Source organism: Octodon degus, unplaced genomic scaffold, assembly GCF_000260255.1.
Source record: "Octodon degus isolate 3935 unplaced genomic scaffold, OctDeg1.0 scaffold00129, whole genome shotgun sequence".
Classification (NCBI taxonomy): domain Eukaryota; kingdom Metazoa; phylum Chordata; class Mammalia; order Rodentia; family Octodontidae; genus Octodon; species Octodon degus.
The window spans coordinates 5,425,929-5,436,018 of record NW_004524705.1 but is presented as its reverse complement, the minus strand read 5'-3'; the positions used below and the strand labels follow the sequence as shown (position 1 = coordinate 5,436,018).

General features: G+C 40.3%; 1 pseudogene; it reads left to right on the top strand.

The window, feature by feature from the left end:
• The first annotated feature begins 729 nt into the window (after positions 1 to 729).
• On the top strand, positions 730 to 3,352 carry LOC101583316 (annotated as a pseudogene).
• Positions 3,353 to 10,090: the final 6,738 nt, after the last annotated feature.

Below are 10,090 nucleotides of genomic sequence, written 5' to 3'. Positions count from 1 at the left end.
CTTGTCTCCTGCAAGGTTTTCTGCTTGTCAAATTCTACTGGAATTCAAAGGATAAATGTATGAAATTTATGAAGAATGCCAGACAACTGACCTCCTTAAATAAAGAAGGTGGTGTGTCGAGGGTGTCACAATTTGTTCAGGGTGGCGCAGCTGCCTGAGGTCGGTGATTGGGGCGGACGGCATCTGCCTGGCAGGCACGTGGCCCCTGAGAGCCCCAAGGACAGGCGGTGGCGGGAACTGGCCGCGGGAACTGGCCGCGAGGTGCCAGAGGCCATGCACGGACTCCTGCCGCGCTGTAGCCTGTCCTGGCTGCGGGTCTCAGCCCACAGGGCCCGCGAGGGCTGTGTGCACCGTTCTCCAAAGAGTCCGGTGATAAAAACGTCTAAAAAGGGCGAGTAAGACCTCTTTGCAAAGAACTGCCTCTGCAGGCCTTTTGCATAACTATTTCTAGAGAAATCTCTGTACGTGCGGTCAGTGCACCTTGTCGAAGGTGCAAACTGCTGTGTGTCGGAAACTGCCGCCTTGTACACTAAGTGCTCATGCTGCTGGTGAATTATAAGTCATGACCTCACGCCGTATTTTTGTTGGACAGCGCTGGCAGAGATGTTTTGGTGTTGAACAAAGACTCAATGCAGCTTTCCTAGGCTGAGAGGCCTTCGAGGGAAAGGAGCCCTTGTTAAAACTTGAAGTGCATGGAGCACACTGATTGCTTTCTTTGCATCAGTAAACATGAGCGATACCAGACCTGACATTTTGTGGGCACCACACCAGGTTGATAGATTCATTGTGTGTGACTCAGAACTGAGCCTTTATCATGTAGAATCTACTGTGACTTCAGAACTCAGAGCTGGATCTCTACGTTTATCCGAAGACTCTGCAGCTACGTTACTGTTGATAAGCTTAGATACCCCCTATATGAAGTGTGTTGCATGGTACCTCAATTATGATCCTGAATGTCTCCTAGCAGTTGGACAAGCAAACGGTTAAGTCGTACTCACAAGTCTTGGTCAAGTTCATAATTCAAAGTTTAAGGAGTTAATAGGAAAAGAATGTGTCCCAAAACATGCACTACAGTGCAATACCCTTGCGTGGAATCCACTGGACAGTAGCTGGCTTGCTGCTGGCCTAGATAAACATAGAGCTGACTTTTCGGTGTTAATATGGGATATCTGTAGCCAGTACGTGCCTGACACTGTGCCCAGGGAAAGAGTGAGGCTCTCAGCAGGTGAAGCTGAAACAGCATTGTTAGTGGCAAAACCACTGTATGAGTTTGGGCAGAATGATGCTTGTCTCTCGCTTTGTTGGCTTCCACGAGACCAGAAACTTCTCCTTGCTGGCATGCATCGTAATCTAGCCATATTTGATCTTCGAAATACAAGCCAGAAGATGTTTGTGAACACAAAAGCTGTTCAGGGGGTAACAGTAGACCCATACTTCCATGATTGTGTGGCTTGCTTCTGTGAAGTTCAGGTTGCAATCTGGGATCTTAGAAAATTTGAAAAGCCAGTTTTGACTTTGACTGAGCAGCCCAAACCCTTAACAAAAGTAGCATGGTGTCCAACGAGGACTGGCCTGCTTGCCACTTTAACAAGGGATAGCAATATTATTGGGCTGTATGATACGCAGCACACGCCCACCCCCATCGGGGTTGAAACTGAACCGACGATAATCGAGAGAAGTGTGCAGCCTTGCAACAATTACATCGCTTCCTTTGCGTGGCATCCAACAAGCTAAAACCGAATGATAGTTGTGACTCCCAACCGAACAATGTCGGACTTCATGGTTTTTGAAAGGATATCCCTTGCTTGGAGCCCAATTACATCTTTAATGTGGGCTTGTGGCCATCATCTGTATGAATGTGCAGAAGAAGAACATGGTGATTCTTTGGAAAAAGATATAGCAACAAAAATGCACCTTTGAGCTTTGTCAAGGTATGGACTTGATGCAGAGCAGGTTTGGAGAAACCACATCTTGGCTGGAGATGAAGATCCACAGCTGAAGTCACTTGGTATAACCTGTACTTTATGAAGCAATATACAGGAGATATGGATCAGAACTCTCCAGGCAACAAAGGATCATGGGTTTATGCAGGAGTTAAGTCAATAGTAAAATCATCTTTGGGAGTGGTGGAGAGCAGCAGTCACGACTGGAGTGGGTTGGAGAAGCAAGCCGATACTCAGAGTTTAAGCAAAGAGAGAATCTTTACCTTCCAGATTTGTGGGTGGATAAAGAAAGGAACAGACATAGATGTGGGGCCATTTCTGAACTCGCTTGTGCAAGAAGGAGAATGGGAGCGAGCGGCCGTGGTGGCGTTGTTCAACTTGGACATTTGGTGGGCAATCCAAATCCTGAATGAAGGGGCGTCTTCAGAAAAAGGAGATCTGAATCTCAGTGCGGTAGCCATGGCTTTACCAGGTTAGACGGACGAGAAAATCTCCCTTTGGAGAGAAATGTGCAGCACTCTATGCTTACAGCTAAACAACCTGTATCTGCATGTCATGTTGTGTTTCTGACAAGTGAAGCAGGATCTTACGATGGTGTTTTGTATGAAAACACAGTTGCAGTACATGACAGAGTGGCATTTGCTTGTAAATTCCTTAATGATACTCAGTTCAATAGATACATCGAGAAGTTGACCAATGAAATGAAAGAAGCAGGAAATTTGGAAGGAATTTTGCTTACAGGCCTTACTAAGGATGGAGTGGACTTAATGGAGAGTTACGTTGACAGAACTGGAGATGTCCAGATAGCGAGTTACTGCATGTTACGGGGCTCCCCTCTACATGTTCTGAAAGAAGAAAGAGTTCAATAGTGGATTGAGAATTACAGAAATTTATTAGATGCTTGGTTTTGGCACAAACAAGCCGAATTTGATATTCACAGGAGTAAGCTGGATCCTAGTTCTAAGCCATTAGTACAGGTGTTTATGAGTTGTAACTTTTGTGGCAAGTCTATCTCCTACAGCTGTTCCTCTGTGCCACATCAGGGCAGAGGTTTCAGTCAGTGTGGTGTGAGCAGTTCCCCAACAAAGTCTACAGTCACGAGTTGCCCTGCCTGTCGAAAACCCCTTCCTCGCTGTGCACTTTGCCTCATTAACATGGGAACACCTGTTTCTAGCTGTCCTGGAGGATCCAAATCAGATGAAAAAGTTGACTTGAGCAAGGGCAAAAATTTAGCTCAGTTTAACAACTGGTTTACATGGTGTCACAATTGCAGGCATGACGGCCATGCAGGACATGTGCTCAGTTGGTTCAGGGACCACGCAGAGTGTCCTGTATCTGCATGCACGTGTAAATGTATGATGTGGGGTACAACAGGGAACTTGGTGCCTGCAGAGACCATTCAGCTCTAAAATGTTACCACCTAAAGAGAACCCTTCATGTATGGAGCATTCTAAGAGATGTCTTTCATTGCTAAAAAACAAAACCTTAGAACAAGTCCCTCATGACTTTCCTATGAAGGGAAAATAAATCATTCTATTAGATCAGCAAAAATACCCCCCAATTTGTACAGTAAGTATCATGTATTTATTATGCACAAAAAATGCTTCTAGCTGCTAAGAATGATGAGAAAGAAAATGCTCAAAAGTTTCAGATCAGAAAAACTTATCCTAGAAACTTTAAAATTAAGTAAAGTGAGAAAAAAGGCCAAAAGAATCCATGACAAAAAATGAGAACATTGGATTTTAATATCACTTTAAGAATAACTATTTGTCCACCTCTGACAGTTAATTTCATATGTCTGCTTAGCAATCTGGGTAGAACATGTTACTACATATTAGGTCAAGTATAGTTAAATCCATTTCTGTGAATTTTTAAGTAGAGCTAATAATTAAATTAGTGCATTTGCAAAATCATATTACACCCTATAACCTGCCTGGAATCCATACAATGAAATGCAGGCTTTATTGAGGAGGGAAACACATTTATCTTCAAAGCTACAGGACATCTTGCCTCTAGGATTCTGTAGAAGGAAACAGCGACTCTCCTGGGTTGTGCAGCCTGCTGGCCTATCTTACCAGTTTGGTCTGACCAGCATGAAGCACCAATTCCTTTTTAAGATTTTTCTCTATCTCTCTTTGTCTGTCTCTTTGTCTCTGTCTCTTTGTATCTGTCTGTCTGTCTGTTTCATTTTCTTTCTCTCTTTCTCTGTTTTCTTTCTCTTATTTTTCATGTTCTATCTTTCTCATCAAATATTTTTTGCTAAAGAAAACAGCAGGAGAAAAATGGCATATACATAATATTTAGAAAGGCTTAACATGAAGAATGTCTAAGGTCAACTACAACTGAATATCAGCTAATAAAACTAGATTTAAAAATGGACAATGATGTTGAATTGACATATTTGAAGATATCCAAGGTCCAGTAAGCAAATGCAAAACTACCCAATGTAATTCACCATTGAGAGAAATGGAAATCTCAACCACAACAAGATACCAATTAAGATCCATTAGAGAGCCAGAGATAAATATTAATGATCTTCTTTATGTGAGATGTCTAAAATGCATATTAACAGAGCAAGGAGATGAGGGACTAGGCATTACCAGAGACCAGAGGGAGAGGGGAATGGAAAATATTTTTTAATGATGTTAGAATTTCTCTTTGAGTGGGAGAAGTTGTTTGTAGTTTGGGATACCAAAGTAATACAATACTGTGAATGTAATTAATGTTCCCAAATTGTACAGTGAATATTTTTAAAGTGACAGACCTTATGCTACTGTGGTACTAGTTTTTGAACACAATTATCTCCATGATTCTGGTGGGGTGTTGGACTACACTCACACAAACATTGCAAAAATACTATTCATTCTCACACTTGTTGTAGAGATTTAATAGGTATATTTTTAGTTATAAGTTCATTACCGCGTTAGCATCTGATCTCCTTTTTTAGAAATTAAACTCTGAAGAAAAGCCTTTCGAACACCCTGGGGAAGAGGCTGCCAAGGAAAACTTTAAATTAATTTTTCATCAAAATATAATTGTTCATAAATATGAGGCACATATGTGCAAACAAGTGAGTACATATATACAATGTGTAATGAACATTTTTCCACTCCAGGGTACTTATGAATACTAATGTTGTTTATTTTTATGTGCACATTTATTCAACAGACATGTTCAAGGTATTTTCTTATGTTAGTTCATGTGCTTCTTTGTTTAACAAAGCAAACCAGGAATAGCCCTCATCTCACAATTTAAAAAAATAAAAATAAATGAGGAAGACAGAGGATAGAAATATATTGCCATTTATGGTACCAACATTCCCATAGAGTTCCCTTTACTGAGGAAAAATATCACGATAACACCTCCTACACATTCGTAGACCAGGACAATATGTGTAAGTCTCTCTAATTCCAACAGTTGTCATCAATATCTGTCTGTCTGTCTGTCTGTCTGTCTGTCTGTCTGTCTGTCTGTAGGTTGGTTGGTTTGTTGGTTGGTCGGCCTATTAGAAAAACCTTCCTGTGGTAAGAACTATTCAGTGAAAATATTCCTCAGGATGGAAGCTTCTCTCCCTTCCTTCAATGCACACTCAATCATGCAGATGGGAGAATTCCAGTGCTCTGTGCTAAGTGCATGATGGGCACCCAGGGACTCCAATTTCCTTGTCACTGAGAGGCCTGTGGGTGGTCAGTGCAGGTCACTGATTTCCTGTTAGAGAGACCACGACAATTAAAGTTCAAACAGGTATGGACATGGAAATTAAAATTTGTCATCTTCACTGGACTTGCACTTTTTTCATTATTTTGAAAGAGAGCAATAAATCCAAGTGACCTTGGATAGCACTGAGTGCAGCCCACTCACTTTAGAGACAAAGTGCAGAGTCCTACTACGGTTAAACCATGCCTCCAAGTAAAAGGTTTAAAAGAAGGAAAAGAGGTGTGAGAACACTTTGATGTGCTTTCTGATATACCACACTTGTTAGGACCTCTTACATATGCATTAAATTGTCAGAACAAAGACAAATTAGAAGGGAAAATACTGATTTTTTTTTTCTACTTCAGAAGAAGAGAAAAATTATTCCTTTCTTATTTGAATGTTTGCTTGAGAAGTATTGTTAAGAACTCTCTCTTCTTTTTGTGCAGAAATATTTTTCTCAGATAGATCAGTACTTTGTCAGCTTTAAAGAGAACCTAAGAGCCAGTGCTGTGAAGTATGTACATCTGAATAGCTTCCTTATTTCTGAGCTTCTGGGGAGTAGAAGCTTAACTACTCTGGGAACAATACTCTGATTTTCAAAACCGATAATGGAGAGATTTGTTTTTCATCAAATACAGCAAATTAATGGACACAGATTAACTTTGTACTATTGGTCACAAATGTTACTATCCATTCCTCTTGAGAGCTAATTATTGTTTATCATGAAAATAACTTTTGAATATGAAACAGTGAGATTTCTTTCTACCTTTACAGTCTCTTAGTGTAATCTATGTGATGTATAACACATTGCGGTTCCATACTTTTTCAGTAATAAAAGGTGTTTACTTTCTCTCCCATGTTTGCAGAGAGGATTTCCAGTTTGGAGAAAGATTTTGTTTGTAATTATATTTCCACAACATATTAGAATTAGTCTGTCTTCTTTATATTTCTCTTCTTCCTGCTTATATCTTATCTCCTATTTTATCCTTGCAGATATCAAATATCTCTTTGTCCCAGAAACTACATAAAAGAGAAGAGATGGTAAACATTTGTTTAAAATCTACTTTAAATCAGCTGGTCTTATTTTGCACAGATTGAAAAAAAACTATTAGAAAGACTTCACTGAACAAACCTAAGCATGATCAGCCACTGTGCTTAAGAACTTGATGTTGCAGGGGATAATAATTAAGCAAGTATAATGTGACAGAGTTGCTGACATGACTGCCACAAACAGAAAGCCCTGGGTGCTGCAGTGGTGGCTGTGGAGGCCCTGAATCAGGCTTTCTGAATGCCTGCCAGTTGTACAACTCACAAGACACTCTGAATTTTGGCAGACTTCTCTGTGGCTCGGTTTCTTACTTGTAAATGACATAATACGAAGTGTAACATACAGGTACTGTGCGGGGTAAACTAGCTTTGTGTAATGAAGATCTTATGCACGTGTGCAGCATAAAATAAACCTTCAGTACAGCACAGTGATTAGGGGAAGTTTGGGAAGAGTACTAAGAATCCGTTTTGCTCAGCGGTTTCCATTAATTAGGAGTACAGACAGACGGAGGTGTCAGGCAGGGGCAGCCTGTGGAGCAGCCTCTGCAGCCCAGGACTTGGGAGCTCGGTGAAGATTCAGCTTGCTGATAATGAGGGCTGCAGTCTTTTGGCCACATTAAAAAGTTCTATCTTCAGTGTGAACCCGATTTGTAGTTTTGATGTATCTCAATCCCAATTTACAATATGGATTTCTATTTATTGGGAGTAAGATTCTAAGAATTAAATAAGATTCATTACTGTTATTGCCTCATACATTTATGCACTCACACTTTTAATATGTTTTTAAACATTCCTTGCTTCACCTCCATAATCTTGTCATTATGAAAACTGTATTTTCCTATTTCTTTTTTTTTTCTCTTACATGGAATTGAAAGCTGCTAAATTAATAATTACACATAGAGGTTATATCTTTTCTTCTTTTGTATTTAGTAAGGGTCTACAGGATCCCACTACACAGATTGGACTCATAGTGATCCTCCTGTTTTCAGCCTCCCAAGGGCTGATATTATATGCACGTGCCACCACACCCAGTCTTAGTCACCACCTCAGTGCTTCCTGGTTATGGGGCCAGCACCACATGCTGAGGATAGTGCTTATGTCACTGAACTATCTCCTTGGCCCTAAGGTTTTCTAATCTCTTAGAACATAAGATGATTATTAAAGCAAATTTAAGGCAAAAAATTAGTGGCATGAAAAGCACAGCCCAAGTGAGACATTCAGCGGTGCTCTTGGGACACCTCCAAATCCCTCCAGAAACTTCCCAGGTCTGCATGTGAGAGAGAACTTCTTTCGTGTTCTCAGGACCTTTCCAGACCCAGCCTAAGCCCAGGCCCGGCTGGTGTGAGGGAAAGCTTCCACACTCCCCTTTGCCTGCTCGATCCCTCCAGACCCAGCCCAAGCAAATTTATGAGTGAGTTCTTCTGTCCTGCTCTCTGGACACCTCCAGACCCAGCCCAAGCCTGGCATACCGACCGGGGGGGAAACTCTCCAGCTGAAGTCCCTGCAGAAAGGCTGGAGACAAAACCACCTAGCTAATCCAGGAGCAGAACATCTTGCCAGAGGGGCACAACAGGACCACTCCCAAGGGCTGCAGCAAGAAGGAGCTGAGCAGCAGCCAGACCCAAGCCAGGCACAACTGGATGAATTCAAGCTTTGTAGATCTGTACCTGGTAAGCTCAGATACTTTGCTAGACTCAGATCTATAAAAGCATCCTCCCTCTTTCTATCTTGACAGAGAGAGTAACAAAAGGTAACCAGGGTGAACTAGTCTTCCTGGAAAACACCAGGTACATCAAAGGGAGGCGATCAGATAGAACTTAGAGGAACTAACTTAAATATGAATTCCCAATTTAATACCTACTTAGCTATACAGATGTAATGATTGCTCTTATTGTCTAACATACAAAGCCATTAGTTACAAAAGTTTGTCAACTGTTAAATATCATTACCCATTATTAGTGTTCTTTATTATAGTTCTGTAAATCCAAAACTATAACTGCCTTAATCATATAATCTCTCTTGCGTAAGAATTTCAGTAGGTGCTAAGGTTATAACTGCACCAAAGCTCTAACCAAAGGTCAGAGGACAGTGCTATATAAAATTAAAAAGAGAAGAAGCAAAATGCAATCTCAGGCCACAAGCCCACCTAGAACAAGTGCAAAAGACACCAGCACAGAAGAAATTGGGCATCACACAACTGAAATGTCTGAATTAATAGTGCCTGAAGCACAGAAACAACTGCAGAGAAGTATAGAGGACCTGAGATAAGAACTAACCTCTGAAATATAAGAGGAAATCACTGAACTAATAGCATCTAAAGTAAAGAATCGACTGCAGAAACCGAGGCAATAAGATCAGGAATAATCTCTGAAGTAGAAAAAGAAAGGATATCTATAAGGAAAGAATTAATAACTGCTTCTCAAAAGGAAACTGATAAAAAATACAAGAGATTAGAAAAATGATGGAATCCTTGAATGAGCAATATAGGAAAGAAATAGATCATGTGAAGCAGAGTCAAAGAGATATACAGGAACTTAAAATCTCAAGCTTGCAAGATGGTTTGAGTGAAAGTGAAGACAGAGTTTCAAGTCTTGAAGATGCTGGTGCAGCTTGTGAAAAGTTAAGAAAAGATCTCTTTAAAACAACTAGGATGCAGGAAAAAAATAATTCATCACCTACAGGATGATGCAAAAATGAATAACATGAGACTAATAGGCATCAATGAGAAAGAATGTGTTAATAAAAATGATATAAAAATAATATGGGGCAGAAGCAATAGCAGAAAACTTCCCAAATAGGAGGAAACAATCTGACATTCAGGTAACCGAAGCATACAGAACTCCAAAGAACATCAACCCAATAAAAACACACAGAGATATATAATTGTCAAGATCCCAGAAATCCGACACAAGAACAATATACTGAAAGCTGCTAAAGAAAAGAAGCAGATCACATTTAAAGGAAAACCCATCAGAATAATGGCAGACTTCTCTTCACAAACCAAGAAATCAAAAAGAGCATGGAGCAGAGTACTTCAAGTCCTCTATGAAACAAAATTCCAGCCCAGACTACTATACCCTTCAAAACTCTCTTTCAAGTTTGATGGAAAAGTGAAATACTTCCACGACAAAGAACAACTAAAGAATTTCATGGTGACAAAGCCAAGCTTACACTGAAAGATGTTCTAGAGAGGGACCAAAATGATCAGAACCCGATGAATGAGAATGGAAGAAACCCACCAAGTAGAGCAAACAATTAAACACGGGAGAAAAAGGAGTAAACAACAATAGGTAAATAACATACCAATCATAAGTCAGTGCAACTCAATTGTAACCATCAATGTGAATGGACTCAATTCTTTTTTTTTTTAATTTTATTTATTTATTTATTAGAGAGAGAGAGAG